Below are 21,627 nucleotides of genomic sequence, written 5' to 3'. Positions count from 1 at the left end.
TAACGCGTGATATTGGGACAAACACATATTTAAGACAACAGGCATTTTACTTTGCACGTCTGTAGGATATACCGATTACTTTGTTACAAAAAACGTATGGTAGTTGCATGATTTTTTTTCGCGTTTCTTTTCGCTTTTGTGAAGACGTCTTTTTGCTGCCTTTTTTTGTTTGGAAGTTTGACAACTTAAAATCTGAAGAGGAACATAACCAATAACATACCGTTAACTGACTTAAAGTGATCGAAAAGAAAAGTCGAACTTTGGAAATTTTCATGAACAGGAGGAAAGCGTAGGCCGTCCCAACCCCTCCCCAATCTAAATCCGGGTAAAAAATGAAATCACAAGAGTTATTTTTTTACTTATTAAGTGATCTTAAATAACACATAAACAACGAAATGTGAATTAAACTGCCTTGCAAAAAACACTTTAAGTACACTGTAAATATTTTGAGTTTATTTAAACACAAAAAGAAATTTGTCTTGTACAAAAGCGGACCAAACTTATACATTCATAACATTAGTTAACAAAAACACTGCTATCATATGTTTAATATAAACGAAAGTTTGAAGATTGAAACGATCCTTTCGATACAAATATAACGACAATAACACCACTTTAGAATTTATTAAGAGCATATTATGTGTGCGAAATTACGAGCAACTGTTGTTTATTTTTCCCTTCATGAAATGATGTTTATAAATTTTCTTATACATCGATTTAATGTATATCTAAACAAAATCTTTATTTTGCCAAACGAAATTATGTTTAAGAATTTACAACTTATCGCCTCCGACCGTGGTGTGTCTTTAATATTTATAATCCAAAGAACGCGAATGTTCACGAAAACTTGTAAATAAAAAAATGCTCATAAACGAACATGTTGGCGAAATGTACGCACATAAAACAACTCTGAACAATGGAGGCAAACGTTTTAGGAATTCAATGTGGTAATTTAATTAGAACTTTCCATATTAACATGTTGTTGTGTTTTGTGTGTAAGTGTTTCTTTGGGTGGGTGGGTGGGCCGTAGTGCAAATCAAGACATATATTTTCACAAACGTGTCTAAAAAAGAATGGTAATCTAAGCGGACGAATATGCAAGGTAGATGTAGTTAGAAACATTAAGAACGACCGATAGAGCCGATTTAATGTTTTTCAAAGTGGCAAATGCATACTGTGCAAATGAAAACAAATAGCCAAAAACCTGTCCATAAGTGAGTGTGTAAGCTAATTGATGTAGTATATGCTAGACATGTAAAGGGCTGTTGACACATAATTGAGTCGTTACTTCAATCAGTGTAGAACATTCGTAGAGTGCACTTCGCGGTTGTTGAAATTGTACTGGACGCTTGAAGTTAGTCCTCCGTACGGTTAAATCTGATCCTCGCTAAGCGGTTTCAAGAACACATTCAATGGGTATTAATATTATTAACAGTCAAGAAGATTTCGGCAATGATATAACGCGATAATTATATGACAATAGCTACTGAAAGACCCAGAAAGTGAATCAATAAGTACAGATATAAGCACGATGTATCCAGCTATTGTCTCTCTCGGGTTGCTTTTTTACGTCAATAGCTTCAATCGCTTCCACAGAGCGTTTGTATTGTTAGACGCTTCGTCCATAACTAAGCGTAATCTGAGAGTCGATAATTCAACAATGTGTGATAATATTATTTTCAAAAACTATTTCTCGCGCTGCAAAGACCGGATTTGCGCTTTTCTTTTCGCACCAGTTTTAATGTGTTTGGAGAAGAATTTATCCGGGAACAATTGACATTACGTCGAGGTTATTCATTGATTTGGGCCACGGCGATTATGTACGTGCATCTAATACCACTGCCAGGTGTCAGTGTTTTTGTATCAGGTAATTCAATTGACACCCGGGCAGCACGCGCTTAGCGGCGATTTTCGACACCTCTTAACTGACTATGGGCAGATTCTATAAAAAAAATGGCAGTTTATATGGAAACTATGTTGTTATTTTAAATGTAAAATATTGCTTACTTAATTGATAAAATTTCAAAATTAATCAAAATGTGTTGAAACATATACAAAAACAACAACAGCAACGCCAATAAATGGACATATATATATATATATCATTGTCGAAATATAATTGATACTTTGATGGTCCAATGTGATTTTCAGCTTTTCTTTGATATTTGGTATGCCATATATTCTAAAAAGTTTTCTTGGTATTACTATTTTGCAAGCGACGCAATTTTCATTAAATATTATCATAAAATGAAATTTTATTTTTAGTACTTTGTGATTTTTGTGAATTTTTGCATTTTTAGCATGGTATATTACAATTGCTTATTCGGCGAATCGTACAACACATATAGGAACTTTCTTAATGTGTAATGTAAACTACGAACTGGGCTACGGTAATGGTTCTAATTCGAAATGAAAATAAAGAGTTGTCAAAATTCGAAACTGAACCCAAGTTTTTAATAATTAATATATATCATTCCATATTATATCACCGCACACGGCTAAAAAATCACTAAATGGGTTCAAATTAGTAGACATAAAATCAATAAGCCAGAGTTAAGTAATAGCAAACCACGTTTAGAACAACATAATACTCGAGAAGTTCGCGTAGAATAAATATCACTGTTTTTCGGATAAACATCGCGCCGGATAATCCGGAATATTATTGTGTTAACAAATGGTGCGCCCGAATCCGCTATTAAAATTAAAATGGAGTTTATTTGCAGAAGATGGAAACGAAGCCCGTGGCTTGTTTAATTTTGTTATTTAGATATATTAAGTAGGTGGGACAGGTAGTTTACATTAATTCTACTCAAATTTACTAAAATGTCGGTAAACATGAAAATAATAGCGGGGATGTATTTGCATTTGGAATATTCACACAATTAGCGTTTCTATTCGGATATGGAATAACAGATTAGTTCCGTTGGTAAATTAAAAATAAGAGCTTAAACAATTTTGTAGTGTATGCGTCATTACTCACAATTCTCGCAATTTGCAAAACAAAATTCTCTATTGAAGGTTAATTAAATGTTATGTTTATGATGATGAATGTGTCGTCGTCGGCGACATTGTTGTTATTGATGATGATGATGAGTATGATGATGATGATGATGATGATGATGATGATGATGATGATGATGATGTTGTTGATGTTGACATTGATTAAATAAATGAATAAATGAATAAATGAATAAGTGAATAAATGAATAAATGAGTGAGTGAGTGATCGAACGAACGAACGAATAAATTAATGGATGGATGGATGGATGGATGAATTAATGAATGAATGAATAAGTAAATAAATTAATAAATAAATACATTTATACATTTGAAACAATTAAACAATAAGATCTTTAGTACATGTTTCATATCCAATTTCATTTCGCCTAACTGCAATTGTTAGACAGAATTTATTACCTAACCAATAAAAACGGTATATAAATTTTATAGAGGATATTCTGATGGTAACCGCTGTTTACTTCCCGGCCATAAAAGTGGCATAAACAGTTCACTGATATGTGTCACGTGATCGATTCCCGCTGTTACGGAGGCCATAGCGCGCGCAGACAGCAAAGGGTGACATGCGGATATAGTCGGCATGCTGGGTACAAAATTGCAGGAAGCTACTTAGCGTGTTATATGGGGGCAATCGATTGGAAGATAAATGCAATTCGAACATGTCATCATTTGGTTGCGAGTGGACTTTGGTGTGTGATGCCACGGTGGTGAAATGAATACACGAACGCGTAACTTCAAGTCTTGGAAATCAGTATTCGCCACATGCTGCGAGTCCATCCATATAGCGCAGTAATTTTTGTATATTCGTTTTTGGCATCAGTCGCCAGAGTTCGATTCCATGCTTGTTTTCATCCTGGGTGTTAATAATTATTAAGTATAAAATATAACCACTTACTTAGAATATACATTATTTATATGTTATTTACACATAATTGCAAACGCTACAGATAATACAAAAGAATAATAAATGAGTCTGGATGAAACATTTATAGAGATTATGATGAATACAAATGGGTCTGGCTTTGGGAAAACGAGGCTTAAAGGGGCCTTTTCGCAGATTTTGGCATGTTTTGAAGTCCGTCATTAAATGCTTTAAATTGATAAATGTAAACATTGGTAACAAAAAGCTCCAGTAAAAAACCAAGAATAAAATTTTTTTAAAAGAAAAAAGGTCACCCTCAGCAGGGCTCGAACCAGTGACCCCTGGGATTCTGGAGTAAAAAGTCTACCACTTAGACCACTCGACCATTCTTCCGAATACAATGGCAGATAAATTTTATACTTTTTATAACAAATCTTCATAGTTTCACAACATATAACGACAGCAACAGAACTCTCCAAATTATTAATTCGTTTCGCGTTGCAACGCTTTAGAATTTTCGGGTTTTTAAATCGTCAACAGATGCATATAATGGCTATTTTAGAGCATGGGAAATGTTCAGTATTACTGTTTTCTCACAAATATCATAACTCAAACGAAAGTTTGCGAATCTGAAACAATTTTTTTTTCAATTTTGTCAATTTACCCAAACGTGAAAAGGCCCCTTTAACGGATGTGCGTAAAATGTCGTCCCAAATTAGCATGTGCATTCCGTAAAAGCTTATCAGGAACGACACCGCTTTTTGGTCGTTTTCGTTAAACAGGATTTCTCTTCTAAGCGCAACTCCAGTTTAGAAGGAAAGTGTTGTCCCTGATAAGCCTGTGCGGACTCACAGGTTTATCTGGGACGACACTTAACGCGTTATTCCAAAGCGAGGATCATTGTTTGTACCATAGGTATCGAATAAAAGAGATGCGCGTTTTAAAATCACTTGATCGATAAATTCTTAATTTCAATTTAAGAAAGTGGGCATATAGCTAGATTGGTCAGCACTTGAGAGTACGCGATAATGCACTTATGAAATTATTTAAATAATTGATAAGCAAACACAGACAGGTGAGAGAGTAAACAAGGGATCACACCCGTGACCCCTGTTGACCCAGCAGCCCCGCATCCGTGCAAACAAACTGACAGTAATCCCTTACCCCTTCTCCCAGCAGAACCGGATGTTTGACCCTTAACGACTGACCAGCGGAACCGTTATGCAAGTTGACATAAGAACGAATTGTACGAATAAATAAGACCGTTACCATTGTTTTAATGGTGTTTTGTGTTTTGTGTGTATTAACAAAACAAGTCGCTCGACTTTCCCACCGATATATTCAATTTTTTATTTATTTTCTGATTTTTTTTCTGTTGCTCTAATTTAGTTTAAACCTATTTATTTTAGCTCGATTGCATCGAAAGCCTAAGGCTTATATAAATGCTCTCGAGTCCGTTTCCTGGGCCTAGAACCAGTACTTGGTGTCTTTGCTCTAATTTGTACATAAAATAAATGAATTTATTAAATTCAGCGATAAACTGAGGATATGCAACACAGTACAGTGGTATTCGACACAGTCCGGTTCTCATTTTACGGTCACCGTTGTCTATCTAAAAAATTACGCTTTTGCGTGTGATCTGTACACGAAAGCAAAACAAACAACACAAATGGTCAATGTCTCACGACAATTTGTTTACTTTTCGAAAATAACCAACTGGTTATAGATCTACTAGCACAGAATATGCATCAATACATCGAAAGAATTTGCGTTAACTGAGACTTACCGTTAGTGGTCTTTAAATAATGTTTCTTTTAAGCACATTTCATGTAAAACGTGTTAGTTTGATAATGTATTTTGATGGTGTTGCAAAATACAAATTATGTTTTATGCATCTTAGAATGCTATATAAGCCTCGTGTCTTACAAACAAACCTAAATGCATCAGCCATGACAGCATGATACAAAAAGGAAACCATGCACGCGTAACCCTGTGGTAGTGTTAGCCATTCGTCAAAAGTACAAACTTCGGTCACAGATAAACATGGGCCAATGCTAGTCGCGAATCGCAAATCAGTCAATGTCAATACACAGCGTATTTGCGGACATGATAAATTAATTTGGGTTCTTTATTTATTGACATGATGTTCCTTAACTGGATTAAACAGATGCTCTTGTATCATATCAAACCTATTAAAGTTTTATGCCGTAATCCAGGAGTAGTACAGACTTGAGATAGTCGGACACTTACCCTAATCCCCTGCACAAACAACGCTCCATACACGTCAGTTAGGCGGGTTTAGCGCCCGTGCTACCGGCGCTGACATCTTCCGCGGAGTTGGGGGTGTATGTTCACGTCGACGCTGTTGGGTTGGGATGGGGCGGATGGGGAGGGGAAGAAGAGATGAGGCGCGTTCTGTTCAATCTGGACTTAATGCATGTACGTTAAGATGTCTGAGACATATACAAAAAGACCTACTTTTAATGAAAATATTATTCACATGACTGCACAGGCTAATCTTTGACTAAACTTTACCATGTTTTCCCAGAACGCGGTTCAAATGTTAACCATTCTTTAAGATTTGTGTATTCTTTTACACCTCACAATAATGCTGTATATAAAAATTGTTGTTTTATAAAATTTGGGGAATTGAAATTGATGTCACAAGTTCTGTTTTCTCGAAATGATATTTATTTTTACTATGCTGCACGTAGGGTTGCATTTCTGTTGGTGCTGTTTTATGCCCCTCTCACCCTCCCATTTCAAAGAAATGGAGATATATTGCTTTGAATTTGTCCGTTGGTCGGTCGGGTCTGTCGGTCCGATAACCATTTATTTCTGCGTGATATCCATAGAACGCTTGGACCTATAGCCATGTTCATTTGTATAATAGTTACCTAGGAGGAAAAGAAGGCGCATTATAAGGTTAAAGAGACATTTTCACGTTTTGGTAAATTGACAAAATAAAAAAAAGTTATTTCAGATTCGCAAATTTTCGTTTCAGTTATCGTATTTGTGAGGAAAAAGTTATGCTGAACATTTAACATCATTAAACATTGAACATGCTCTAAAATAGCCATTGTATGCATCTTTTGACGATTTAAAAAACTGAAAATTATACAGCGTTGCAACGCGAAACGATTGAATAATTTGGAGCGTTTTGTTGTTGTCGTTATATTTTGTGAAACTACGAGGATTGTTTATATAAAGTATAAAATACATCACTCGTGGCCGAGTGGTCTAAATCGGAGACTTTTTACTCCAGGACTCCAGGGTCAGTGGTTCGAGCCTGTTGAGGGTTACATTTTTTTATTTTCTTCTTTTTCTTTTCTATTCTTGATTTTTTACTGGAGATTTTTAGATCCAATGCTTAAATTTATCAATATAAAGCATTAAACGACAATCTTCAATACATGCCAAAATCTGTGAAAAGGCCCCTTAAAGGTTAAAAGGTCAAATATCAATGTCCCGGAGAATTGAAAACATAAACTATTTCCGCACATTATCTTGATAATTCTTTTACCTATGGATATGTAAATTGTTGTAGTGGTTAAATGATAAAATGCCTATTAATTTTAGAGATAACTTGTCAATGTAACAAGGTTTTGTAACAGGAAATTCGTTTCGGTATTACCGGTATATTTTGAAAAAAAACTTGCGATCATGCAACTTGGTGTAGTTGTTGCAAGGGACGAACACATACGATACGTTTGAGTTGCGTTCTGAGAAAACTGGGCATAATGCATGTCCGCACTGGCTAATCAGGGACGACACTTTCCGCTTTTATGACATTTTTCGTTTACATGAAATCTCTTCTTAGCCAGAATCCAATTAAGGCGAAAAGTGTCGTCCCTTATTAGCCTGTGCGGACTGCACAGGCTAATTTGTGACGACACTTTACGCACATGCATTATGCCCAGTTTTCTCAGAACACGACTCATTTCGATTTAGAGATCACCAGCTCCAATATCAAGTCATAAGAAATAGTTTTCTGTACTAAATTCAGAGGACGCTTCGATTCATGTTCATCTAAATTGGCATCTAGTTACATGGGGTTTTATAATGAAGCTAGATTTTGAGGTCAAAATGCGAAGGTCAATTTTAAAGGAACTGTCGTTTCCTCACAATATTTTGCGAACTCTTTGAGGATGCCAACATGTTTATAGGTTACATGAGCTGCAAGGACGACATCGGTAAAGTTTGAGGTCATCATGTCCAATGTCAAGGTCATATGTGCTTGTAATATTAAAACTGTTGCCACATAATATTGCAAGAATTCTGAGGATCATATAAATGTGTATGCTGGTTAGTATTGACGAAGGATGAACCCTAATTATCAAGAGGGCAACGGTTAAGGTCACAAGGACGACTGTTTCTGCAAGTCGGGGGATGGGCATACATGTTTAACCCATTAATGCCTAGCATTTAGAAAAAAAGGCCTTGGCAAACAGCGAAGACCAAAATGAGACGCCACATGATGCGGCGCCTCATCAGAGTCTGCGCTGTTTGCTAAAAGGAATTTCTTTAAGAAATATTATAAATATAGAAATAAATATACTAGACATCCCTAATTTTGGAAATAAATTGATCCAATTTAGAAGGATTGGAGAGTCCACTAGGCATAAATGGGTTAAAATTTAAAAAGCAACTCTTGTTTGATAGTTTTCCACCGCTTATTTTGTTTGTTGGCTAAAAAAGTATACTAGTATCTTGTTAGAAATAATATTCGTTTTTGACGTCACAATGGTGACAAGGCTCATCTATATTAAGGTATTGAAAAAAGTTTAATTTGCACGTTTCTTTAGTTTATATACTATTCTTCCCAAAAAATGTCACTGAATTAAAATTCTATTACGTTTAGTTTGACCCCTTAGTAACAGTGACACAAGGTGACGCATAATCTATTACCAGTATTAATATTAAACTGACACAATTCAAATACAACGCTCGTGGCGCTTGAGATATCTTTCTTCTAACACGTGCTCCGAAATGCGTCCGATACGAGTAATTTGACACGATCTAAACTTTTCTTGGAAACGGCGGCAGGTTCGCACAATTTTAACATGGCGCGATATTACAGAAACTGTTCAATGGGGTGATTGTCGCTGACAATTAGGATACATTCCACCAACATATCAAGGGCAATCGTCGTCAAGTACCGTTCGGATTTCGTTATCTCGGCTGAAGAGCTTGCTAGGGAAGCCACTCTAGCGACTATTTCCGGAACTTCCCGGAATTTAAACTCTTCAACAACGAATCCTAAAGCGGTTCGCAAGGCATCTGCCATGTCAGCTCGTACAAACAGAAGCATGCCATAAACGAACACGTTTGTTACAAACGTTGCAAGAGGAATGTCATTTGATTTGACTTGAAGATGTAATTGGTTACAGCGTGTGTGTAAGAAATAACGATCTCTGAGTTTGGTAAAGCAGCGTTGCATGACGACGGTGCGTTTGATGGATACGTCAGCAATACGCATAATGCTTGTCGATTTTTGTTCTTGCTAAAGTGTGCGAGTTTAGTAGGCTTGAGTTCGAGTCCCACTGAAAGCGTGTATCAAATCCTTTTTTTTGTAATCGTATTCTTTGCGAAGTGACCAACATATTGCTGATATTAATTGCAGATAAATATATTACTTGGAACATGTAACTTTTTAGTTGTGATACATTACGATCTTTAGGGGAAATACCTTAAATGTGCCATTACCTGTCTTTAAACCATTTTATAATGAATATTCTCGATCTGTTCAAATCAAATGGTTCTATTTTCGACATTAGCACACCAGGTCCCATATTGACAAACCCATTATTAGACTGAATAATAAAAATAAACAAAGAACCAAGGAAATTACGTCCAGCCTTCTAATGTATTGCCACTAACTATATCACTGGTTGAAAGGTACTCATACAATGTTCTACATGAAAAATGATGTGGATAGAGCCAATTAATGCCAAGTTAGACTCAAAATAAAAGTTTTTTCTGGAATATTCCAATTTAAAGAATACAAACTGTACTCTGTATTCTTATACTTAAGTTTAGGAATTGTTTGGACATACAGATCACGTGAAATTAAATTACCAATACAAAGTCTTTACGGTTATTGTGTCACTTTCCTCAAACCCCGTACATTTTATGAGTCCTATCATTTTATCAAGGCCGATCGCCACAAAAGTTATCACCCAGACCGCAGAAAGCCGTGTTTATAAAGTTGGGTCTTAGCAGAGGACATCCGCCACAGACATTTCATAGCCGGGCAATACGTGACAAGACAAACAATCCATCAAACTGTAAGACGATTAGCCGAGTTGTGCGCGATTTTATCGGAGATATTGACAGGATCGATATTGATATGCTTTAATAATCTATAAACTTAACCGGAAGAAGCCTCCATGACAACAAACACGGATTCTTACAACAGTTTTCTTCATCAAAGCAATACACGAGGGGACAAACAGCAAATGATTCAAAGCGAATTGTACAAAGTAACTCTTAGAGTAAAAGATTACCCATGGACCGGTAGCCAACATGGGCATTTTTAGATGCGATCATTTTTCCACAGAGCGAACATTTTTCAACGACTTTAAACAACCATCCGTGCCATTTAAAGTTTTCTTTCGATTGAGCATTTTCAAAGACTTAAAACGGGCATTCCTAGATACTTTATGTGAAAATTATATTAATACCAGGAACGGACATATTCAATACTCAATGTGAATACAGACATGTATTTGCTGAAGTCTAAGAAGGGACATTCCTAAAGACTGGATGGGAACATTTAAATAAAACTGAGATCGGGCATTCCTACAGACTTAATTTGAAAATTTTCAAAAATTCAGATCAACCATTCTTACAAACTCAAATTGAACATCTACCAAAAACTTAAAACGAGCATTACTAAAGAATGTATGTGAACCTTGACTAAAGACTAAGATCGTACATTTATCAAAAAACGCTATGAGAACATTTAAACAAGACTACACAGGAAATTCCTAAAGGCACTATAGAAACATTTGCCAAAGACTAAGAAAGGACACTACTAAAGGCACTATGTAAACATTTGCCAAATACTAAGAACGGTCACTACTAAAGGCACTATGTAAACATTTGCCAAATACTAAGAACTGACACTACTAAAGGCACTATGTTAACATTTGGCAAAGACTAAGAACGGACACTACTAAAGGCACTATGTAAACATTTGCCAAATACTAAGAACGGACACTACTAAAGGCACTATGTAAACATTTGGCAAAGACTAAGAACGGACACTACTAAAGGCACTATGTAAACATTTGCCAAATACTAAGAACGGACACTACTAAAGGCACTATGTAAACATTTGCCAAATACTAAGAACGGACACTACTAAAGGCACTATGTAAACATTTGACAAATACTAAGAACGGACACTACTAAAGGCACTATGTAAACATTTGGCAAAGACTAAGAACGAACACTACTAAAGGCACTATGTAAACATTTGCCAAATACTAAGAACGGACACTACTAAAGGCACTATGTAAACATTTGCCAAATACTAAGAACGGACACTACTAAAGGCACTATGTAAACATTTGCCAAATACTAAGAACGGACACTACTAAAGACACTATGTAAACATTTGGTAAAGACTAAGAACGGACACTACTAAAGGCACTATGTAAACATTTGCCAAATACTAAGAACGGACACTACTAAAGGCACTATGTAAACATTTGCCAAATACTAAGAACGGACACTACTAAAGGCACTATGTAAACATTTGGCAAAGACTAAGAACGGACACTACTAAAGGCACTATGTAAACATTTGGCAAAGACTAAGAACGGACACTAATAAAGACACTATGTAAACATTTTCAAAAGACTAAGAAGTGACACTACTCAAGACACTGTGTGAACATTTGCCAAAGACTGAAAACGGACACTACTAAAAGCACTATGTAAACATTTGCCAAATAATAAGAACGGACACTACTAAAGGCACTATGTAAACATTTGGCAAAGACTAAGAACGGACACTTCTAAAGACACTATGTGAACATTTGCCAAAGACTAAGACCTGACACTACTCAAGACAATATGTGAACATTTGCCAAAGCCTGAGAACTGACACTACTCAAGACACTGTATGAACATTTGACAAAGACTAAGAACTGACACTACTCAAGACACTGTATGAACATTTGACAAAGACTAAGAACTGACACTACTCAAGACAATATGTGAACATTTGCCAAATCCTGAGATCTGACACCACTCAAGACACTGTATGATCATTTGACAAAGACTAAGAACTGACACTACTCAAGACAATATGTGAACATTTGCCAAAGCCTGAGAACTGACACTACTCAAGACACTGTATGAACATTTTCCTAAGACTAAGAACTGACACTACTCAAGACACTATGTTAATATTTGCCAAAGACTAAGAACTGACACTACTTAAGACACTGTGTGAACATTTGCCAAAGACTAAGAACGGACACTTCTTGATACACTATGTGAACATTTGCCAAATACTAAGAACGGACACTACTCAATACACTATGTGAATATTTGCCAAAGACTAAGAACTGACACTACTCAAGACACTGTGAATATTTGCCAAAGACTAAGAACTGACACTGCTAAAGACACTGTGTGAACATTTGCCAAAGACTAAGAACGGACACTACTCAATACACTATGTAAACATTTGCCAAAGACTAAGAATGGACACTACTAAAGACATTGTGTGAACATTTGCCAAAGACTAAGAACGGACACTACTAAAGACACTGTGTAAACACTTGCCAAATACTAAGAACTGACGCTACTCAAGACACCATGTGAACATTTGCCAATGATTAAAAAAGGGCACTACTCAAGACACTGTGTGAGCATTTACCAAAGATTAAGAATGGACACTACAAAAGACACTGTGTGAACATTTGCCAAATACTAAGAACTTGCACCACTTAAGAAACTATGTGAACATTTGGCAAAGACTAAGAACGGACACTACTCAAGACACTATGTGAATTTTTGCAAAATACTAAGAACGGAAACTACTAAAGACACTATGTGAACATTTGGCAAAGACTAAGAGCGGACACTACTAAAGATACCACGTGAACATTTGCCAAAGACTAAGAACGGACACTACTAAAGACACTGTGTATACATTTGCCAAATACTAAGAACTGACACTACTCAAGACACTATGTGAACATTTGCCAAAGATTAAAAAAGGACACTACTCAAGACACTGTGTGAGCATTTACCAAAGACTAAGAACGGACACTACTCAAGTGACCATGTGAATATTTACCAAAGATTAAGAACTGACACTACTTAAGACACTATGTGAACATATGCCAAAGATTAAGAAAGAGCACTTCTCAAGCCACTATGTGAGCATCTACCAAAGATTAAAAACTGGCACTACAAAATACACTATATGAGAATTTACCAAAGATTAAGAAAGGACTCTACTTAAGACACTATGTGAACATTTGCCAAATACTAAGAATGGACACTACTCAAGACACTATGTAAACATTTGGCAAAGACTAAGAACGGACACTACTCAAGACACTATGTAAACATTTGGCAAAGACTAAGAACGGACACTACTAAATGCACTATGTAGACATTTGCCAAATACTTAGAACGGACACTACTTAATGCACTATGTTAGCATTTACCAAAGATTAAGAAAGGACACTACTGAAAACACCATGTGAGCATTTACCAAAGACTAAGAACAGACACTACTCAAGACACTGTGTGAACATTTGCCAATGACTCAGAACGGACACTACCAAAGACACTATGTGAGCATTTACCAAAGATTAAGAAAGGACACTAGTGAAGACACTATGTAAACATTTGCCAAATACTAAGAACGGAATAACTCAAGACACTGTGTGAACATTTGCCAAAGATTAAGAGAGGACACTACTCAAGACACTATGTAAACATTTGCCAAAGACTAAGAACGGACACTACTACAGACACAATTTGAGCATTTACCGAACATTAGGAAAGGACACTACTTAAGAAACCATATGAACATTTGCCAAAGACTAAGAACGGACACTGCTAAAGACACTTTGTGAACATTTACCAAAGATTAAGGAAGGACACTACTAAAGACACCATGCAAACATTGGCAAAGACTAAGAACGAACACTAAAAAGACACTATGTTATCATTTACCAAGGATTAAGAAAGGACACAACTAAATACACCATGTGAACATTTGCCAAATACTAAAAACGTACACTACTAAAGACACTATGTAAACATTTGCCAAATACTAAGAACGGACACGGCTAAAGACACTATGTAAACATTTGCCAAATACTAAGAACTGACACTACTAAAGGCACTATGTAAACATTTGGCAAAGACTAAGAACGGACACTACTAAAGGCACTATGTAAACATTTGCCAAATACTAAGAACTGACACTACTAAAGGCACTTTGTAAACATTTGCCAAATACTAAGAACTGACACTACTAAAGGCACTATGTAAACATTTGCCAAATACTAGAACGGACACTACTAAAGGCACTATGTAAACATTTGCCAAATACTAAGAACGGACACTACTAAAGACACTATGTGAATATTTGCCAAATACTAAGAACGGACACTACTAAAGGCACTATGTAAACATTTGCCAAATACTAAGAACGGACACTACTAAAGACACTATGTGAATATTTGCCAAATACTAAGAACGGACACTACTAAAGGCACTATGTAAACATTTGGCAAAGACTAAGAACGGACACTACTAAAGGCACTATGTAAACATTTGCCAAATACTAAGAACGGACACTAATAAAGACACTATGTGAATATTTGCCAAATACTAAGAACGGACACTACTAAAGGCACTATGTAAACATTTGGCAAAGACTAAGAACGGACACTACTAAAGGCACTATGTAAACATTTGCCAAATACTAAGAACTGACACTACTAAAGGCACTATGTAAACATTTGCCAAATACTAAGAACTGACACTACTAAAGGCACTATGTAAACATTTGCCAAATACTAAGAACGGACACTACTAAAGACACTATGTAAACATTTGCCAAATACTAAGAACGGACACTACTAAAGACACTATGTAAACATTTGCCAAATACTAAGAACGGACACTACTAAAGACACTATGTGAATATTTGCCAAATACTAAGAACGGACACTACTAAAGGCACTATGTAAACATTTGGCAAAGACTAAGAACGGACACTACTAAAGACACTATGTAAACATTTGCCAAATACTAAGAACGGACACTACTAAAGACACTATGTAAACATTTGCCAAATACTAAGAACTGACACTACTAAAGGCATTATGTAAACATTTGCCAAATACTAAGAACGGACACTACTAAAGACATAATGTGAGCATTTACCAAAGATTAAGAAAGGGCACTGCTGAAGACACCACGTGAACATTTGCCAAAGACTAAGAAAGGACAATACTAAAGACACTATGTGAACATTTGCCAAATACTAAGAACGGACACTACTAAAGACAGTATGTGAATATTTGTCAAAGACTACGACTTGGCGTTTCGCGAAGTCTCTATGCAAACATTTGCCCAAAACTAACGGACAATCTTAAATACTCAATGTGAATGTTTTCCAAATACTAAGAACGGACATTCCTAATGACTCTATGTGAACATTTCCGGTCCGTTGTATTTGCAGCGGATCGATTATAGACATCCGGCTAAGCTCAGTCGTATGCTATTGTCTAATAGACGAATTTGAATGGATTATGCCGTCAGTAAGTTTTTGTTGGAAGTCACATTATGTTATTTTATTTTATAAAACCCTTAGTTTGACATCATTAAGATCATTAAGGATTTTCTTTGTGATAACAGAATACAGAAAGCAAAACATTTTTTTTCAGTGCAACAAAAATTCACGGCGTGTTTGATACTTTTCCACTTTGATACAATCGATAACAAACCGTAAGTGCGATTCTTTTGTATCTTATTTACTGTGAGAATCACTGAAAACGCTTCAACGGTCTTCATGAAGATTCTTGAGTGCAACAGAGAGCTCTTTGGGTTCAATAAATTGATCTAGCAAGTGTCCGGCGTCTTTGTTTTCCATTGTTAACGCAACGCAATCCTGTATTTATGTTTACTTTTCTAAGAACCGCTCAAGCACCCGCGTATCTCTCAAAGAGAAATCGGATTTAGCGCTGAAAAGAATACGATAAAGTGTGTGTTACTAAATGGAAGACCTTTTCGAGAGAGGTAATTTAGCCTGTGTATTGAAATAATCTGAACAGTGCTTTCAAAAGTCTTTTCGTTGTTTTATTATTGCAAATTGTTTCATCTACTCAGCCTGGCCTGTCTCAAGTCTTTAAAGTCTTTTTCTGTTAACTATATTACAAATATGTTCGATATCTTTGCTTAATAAGGTGTCCACGATCTTACGAATTTCACACCTACCCCACCAACATCCAAAATAACACGTGCTACAGTAAAGCTCGCTCTCGGACACGATTTAATCGAATTTGTCGGAACCGGAGACATCTTCAAACACTTCTCGCGACCTTTCCTCACTGATACCAATTCAAGTGCGTATACCTCAAATGTCATAATATTTCTACCCACTTTCGTTTGAAGTTCCTTTTCTTTTGATATTTATACAAATCCGCACAATAGAACTCGCGCCCAATTCAATCTACCTGAATCTAATTAAAAGTGTGAAGATTGGTGATTCTCTCCACGGCGCCTTTGTTTTCCAGTAGATCTATAGATGGCAGACGTTGGCGGGCATACATGGAGCGCTGAAGACGGGACGATGATAGCGCAGAAAAGGTCGCGGCTAGGCGGTGTAATGGTTCTTGAACACTGTTGAAAGGCCGACAAGAGTTCTTGAGGCAATAAGCCAGGGCTAATACAAGAAAGCTACATTTACTTTGTTGACAAAGGTTATTGTAATCATCATGAATGATCGCCGTGTTGTGTGAAGTTTAAAAACGGTAGATGGCATATTGGCTGACGTTTAATCGGGTGCCGCTTGACGTCAACGTTAACTGTCAACGTTTACAGGAAATGACGGAAGCGGTGTTTTTTAATAAGTTTATTTTATGCCAAATAATTGTACACTTGCGTATTTACACGATTTTTTGTAATTTACATTTGATATGAAATACGATGATTTAACATACAACACAAATATTTCGGTTACAGAAAATATCGTTGCGCAGTTGCAATCGCTTAAACTTATATAGCAGATGGTTTTCATTTAATCTGGTTGCAGTACTATAACAGGCGCAGTTTTACAAGGCTTCATGGGGTAAACAAAACGTCGGTTTTGTTAAAAGTTGAGTGTTATTACTCGTTTAACACCGTCAACAAGTTTATATCTATGAGGTCCTGAACTAACAATGAACAATGAAAATAAATTTCCAAATTTATTTATAATGCTTTTTTGAAAAGAAATGATTACCTGCTAGTTAGCTACTTTGTTGCTTATTGTTAACACTTACGATGCAAACCGATTATTTATTTATGATTTCATTTAATTATCTTTTCATGTAAAATGTTTTTTGTTTGGTATTTCATTTGTGTGGTCATTTTCATTCATATTTTTTTACTTCTTCATATGTGTAGTCATCTGTATGTATATTTGTTGAGTATGTGGCCAAAAGCATGCTTTTGCTGATTCTGCCAATAAACTGAAACAGTTTGAGGACTTTTTCATCGAACAGTTCAAATAAAACACTATAGATAGCTTAAGTTATTAACCCCAAACATTAATAAATATAACGCTTCTGCAACCTTCATGTGGATGTTGCTTTTTTATTTATAAATATAAATTTATCGTAGTACACGTAGATGTAGCGAAATAAAAACACAATGACCCTCTAGTTTCAAGCGTTTTCAATGAATTCAAATGTTATCAGGTGATAATAAATTTTACTGCGTATAAAATTGCGCCGGTTCGACAGCGCAATTACGCCAATAATAAATTTCGACCACTACAATATTTATATTGCCAAATTTTGCCGTCGACAAACAAAAAGGCAATAATTTCAAGTTGATAAAATGACTTAAATATTGCATTGAGATGGTAAAAGGGGCCCTTAAAGATTATAAATTCAGCGCGATCGGGGTACGATCCGACTCGAGTACTAACTGTAAGTCATGATACATTGTTTGTCAAGTGGGATGTAGGGGAAATTCAAATTATATGCGTTTTGAAAATATTAGCCATAAAAGTTTTATGAGAATCAGCATATATATAAATCATAAGTTATATATATATATATATATATATATATATATATATATATATATATATATATATATATATATATATATATATATATATGTGCAACAGTTTTATACTTAAATACATAGAAATGCATACTTGGTGATATTGACATACAAAACAAATATATATTTTGGGTCGCAAGTTGACGCAACACATCACTAAAATATACGTGGCTTCATCTAATCCGTTTTTTAAATTTAAATTTCACTCGTTTTTTTCTCTCCTACAAATGCCCAAACCTAAAGCGCTAAAATACGGTAGTAAGTGTTTTATCGCGACATACAATCAGTGTTGTTTTAGTTATGCATTTTTGAAACTATGGCATACACAATTTCTAATCTTAACACCCAAATATACTTCTATCATTTTATCATTTTACAAGATTAATTGATGTCCAATAAAAAAAAAACTTGCACAAAGTGCGTAAGCAATACTTCCATATGAACTTTCACATGTGCACATGTATTAAGTATACAAGCTTAAAATAACAACTAACCCGCACTCACTTACACCCTTATTTATCATTGAATATAACCAACATGCAAACAAAAAGATTGAACAGCTGTTTTAACACTTTATGAAAGACCTTTTAAGGGCGTTTTATATTAAATCATAGGAGCATCGTTGTCTGCTTACTATAGTTGTTCAGTCCGAGTACATGCATGGTTTTGCCGTTTATATTACAGCCTACGTCAATTACAGACCGTGTCGCAATGTATCGCCCGCTAATGATCATCAAAACAGTTTATTATAATGTGTTATACGAACAACTAATCCTATTGCACAGGTGGCAATATTTGCTAAGCCCAAACACCTGTATGAATTAAACGTGTTTTAATGAACTCCATAATTCCCTCCCCAATATCGAAGTGAAAGCGTGTCCCATCCAAACACCATGCAACCTTAGGTGGACTAGCGCGGTCAGCATTGTTATGGTCGGTGACACTAAATCCTCAAATAAACTTACCATGCTTAATTAAATCTTAAGTAGATTTATGCCACATTCGACCCATAAAGTTTCTGCCCTAATCAGAAGCGTTTCTGCAAAGCCTTCAGCCCTCGAGTCAGTATAGAATGACCATTCCACGAGCAATTAAGCTTATTCAAGTTCATGTAAATCTGTTTTATTTATCGCAGACAAGAACCCTTCTGTTGCACTAGAAGTCATAATATGTCCAGCGTCTCAAGAAGCGGCGATGAAAGTTTGATATCTTTTAAGAGCTGTGAAGGAACATTCAAGAGGATCTTTTCCTAAAGTCGCCGAAAGTGTTCTTCAGACGTTGATCAAATACTCCCGAGTCCACTTAATGGCTCAACCGGGTCCTTCGAATCGAGCGCGCCTCATATGATATTCGATTAAGGGCCAATCAAAAGTTAAATTATCAAATACGCTGTATCAAATAACAAGATTAACCGTGAATTTCTCTTCAAACGTTATAAGCAATTAAAATGGACAAAAGATGTATTTAAGTTTACTTGACCCCACTAACAATACTTTGTGAAAAGTTTCGTATGAAGTCCTACGGGTAAGGGGATGGGACGTAGGATAAAAGATAAATGTTTTTGTTTATGATAGTTCACATGCACAAACAGCTATTTGATAAATGCGATACGATCTTTCTTGATTGTAATTGAAAAAAAAACACTAGTTTATGTCCTATTTGAATTGTTTTCAATAAATGAGTATATCCGCAACCATTACTGTTGTTTTATTATTGACGATGCAGCTCGTCTAAGTTATCATACCATGAAACAAATTTTCACAATTGCGACCTATGTAAAAGACCGAGCCAGTCCGATTGAGTTAGCTAAATTTTCTCAATCGGCATACCTCGCTGATTATCATTGATAAAGGAAAAGGCAGCTTGGTTCCCGTCCTCTTTCAAATTTATCGAGAGGTTCGGGACAGGAACCAGACACGAAACTGCCAGGTGGCACTTCAAACGCTGTGACGCTGGGAAAAAAATGTATATCTTTTTAGATTTGATCGAGAATGTAACCCGCCTCCCAGTTTCGCTGAATTGGTCAAGTTCCCCACGGGTACTACTTCCCCGAACCCCTAAAAAAAAATTTTCGTACCCAATTTTTTTGTACCCAAATTCATTTCGTACCCCAATTTGTTTCGTACCCCAATTTTTTTTTCGTACCCAATTTTTGTTCGTACTCCAATTTTTTTGCATTACTTTTTCGTATTTAACATTTTCGTACCCACATTTTTGCGTACCTACATACACAATTGTGGTGTTGTAGATACACTTAAATTGATGCTTTTATATCCTTCCTCTTCAATAGCATCGTCAAACCAGTACTGTCAGTTCTTTGATAATTAATATACTGGTGTACGTATTAATCAAGTTTATCATTAAAGGGACCTTTTCACGTTTTGATAAATTGTCAATATTGACAAAAGTTTTAGAATTGAAAATTTTCGTTGTATTTATGTGTTTGTGTGCTAGGAAACTGTAATACTGAACATTAACCATGTTCTGAATTATCGATTATATGCATCTTTTGACGACATAAAAACTTGAAAATAATAAAGCGTTACAAACACGAAACTATTGTATAATTTAGAAAGTTCTGTTGTTTTCATTATACTTTGTGACATTACGAGTACTGTTTATATTAGGAATAAAATACGTGCAATGTTTCGTGAACACGGACGGCCGAGTGGTTTGAGCGCTAGACTTTTACTCCAAGGGTCAGTGGTTCGCGCCCAGGTGGGGATAACTTTTGTTCTTTCTTTAATTTTATTTTTATTTTATACTTGAACTGTTTTGTTTTGATGTTTATATTTATCAATTCAAAGCATTTAACGATAAACTTCAAAACATGCAAACATCTGTTTAAAGGTCCCTTTAAACGCTACAAACTCGCTAAAAGAATTTTATGTACCGAAACCATACGTTTGCCAATATTTGACGGAAAGCTTCTGATGTCATTGTATGCCGGTTTGTATTTATGAATGAATTTTTAATTCAATGGATATTCAACCTACTCTCCAAGTCCCTCGCCCCAATCCCACCAAAAAATGCTTAAATACCAAAATGACAAAATCAATAAAATCTTGCATTGTGTCATTAAGTGCACTAAATAACTTCATGTGTACATAAAGGTGGTATCCACAAAAACGCATAATCATTCGGCTCGCTGTTTTACTTTTTCTTCAAACGTATTCTGTATACAAAAAGAGCTGCAACTTCACGATTGTCCAAACCCGCTATGTGTTTGTCTACATACATTTTGATTGGTCAAAAAATATATATCATAATAAGCAAATGAAGGTAAATTTCTACAAGAACGATGGCATTTGGCAGATATAGTTTCAATGCTAGTCTTCGTATATCGAAGGTCACTATTGAAGGCCTATATATCTGCCAATGCGTCTAGCTGAGAGCCCGTAAGACGTTTTCATTGAAGGGGCGCGTGATTTC

This window comes from Dreissena polymorpha, chromosome 3 (genome assembly GCF_020536995.1).
Source record: "Dreissena polymorpha isolate Duluth1 chromosome 3, UMN_Dpol_1.0, whole genome shotgun sequence".
Classification (NCBI taxonomy): Eukaryota; Metazoa; Mollusca; class Bivalvia; order Myida; family Dreissenidae; genus Dreissena; species Dreissena polymorpha.
This window is presented reverse-complemented; position numbering follows the sequence as displayed.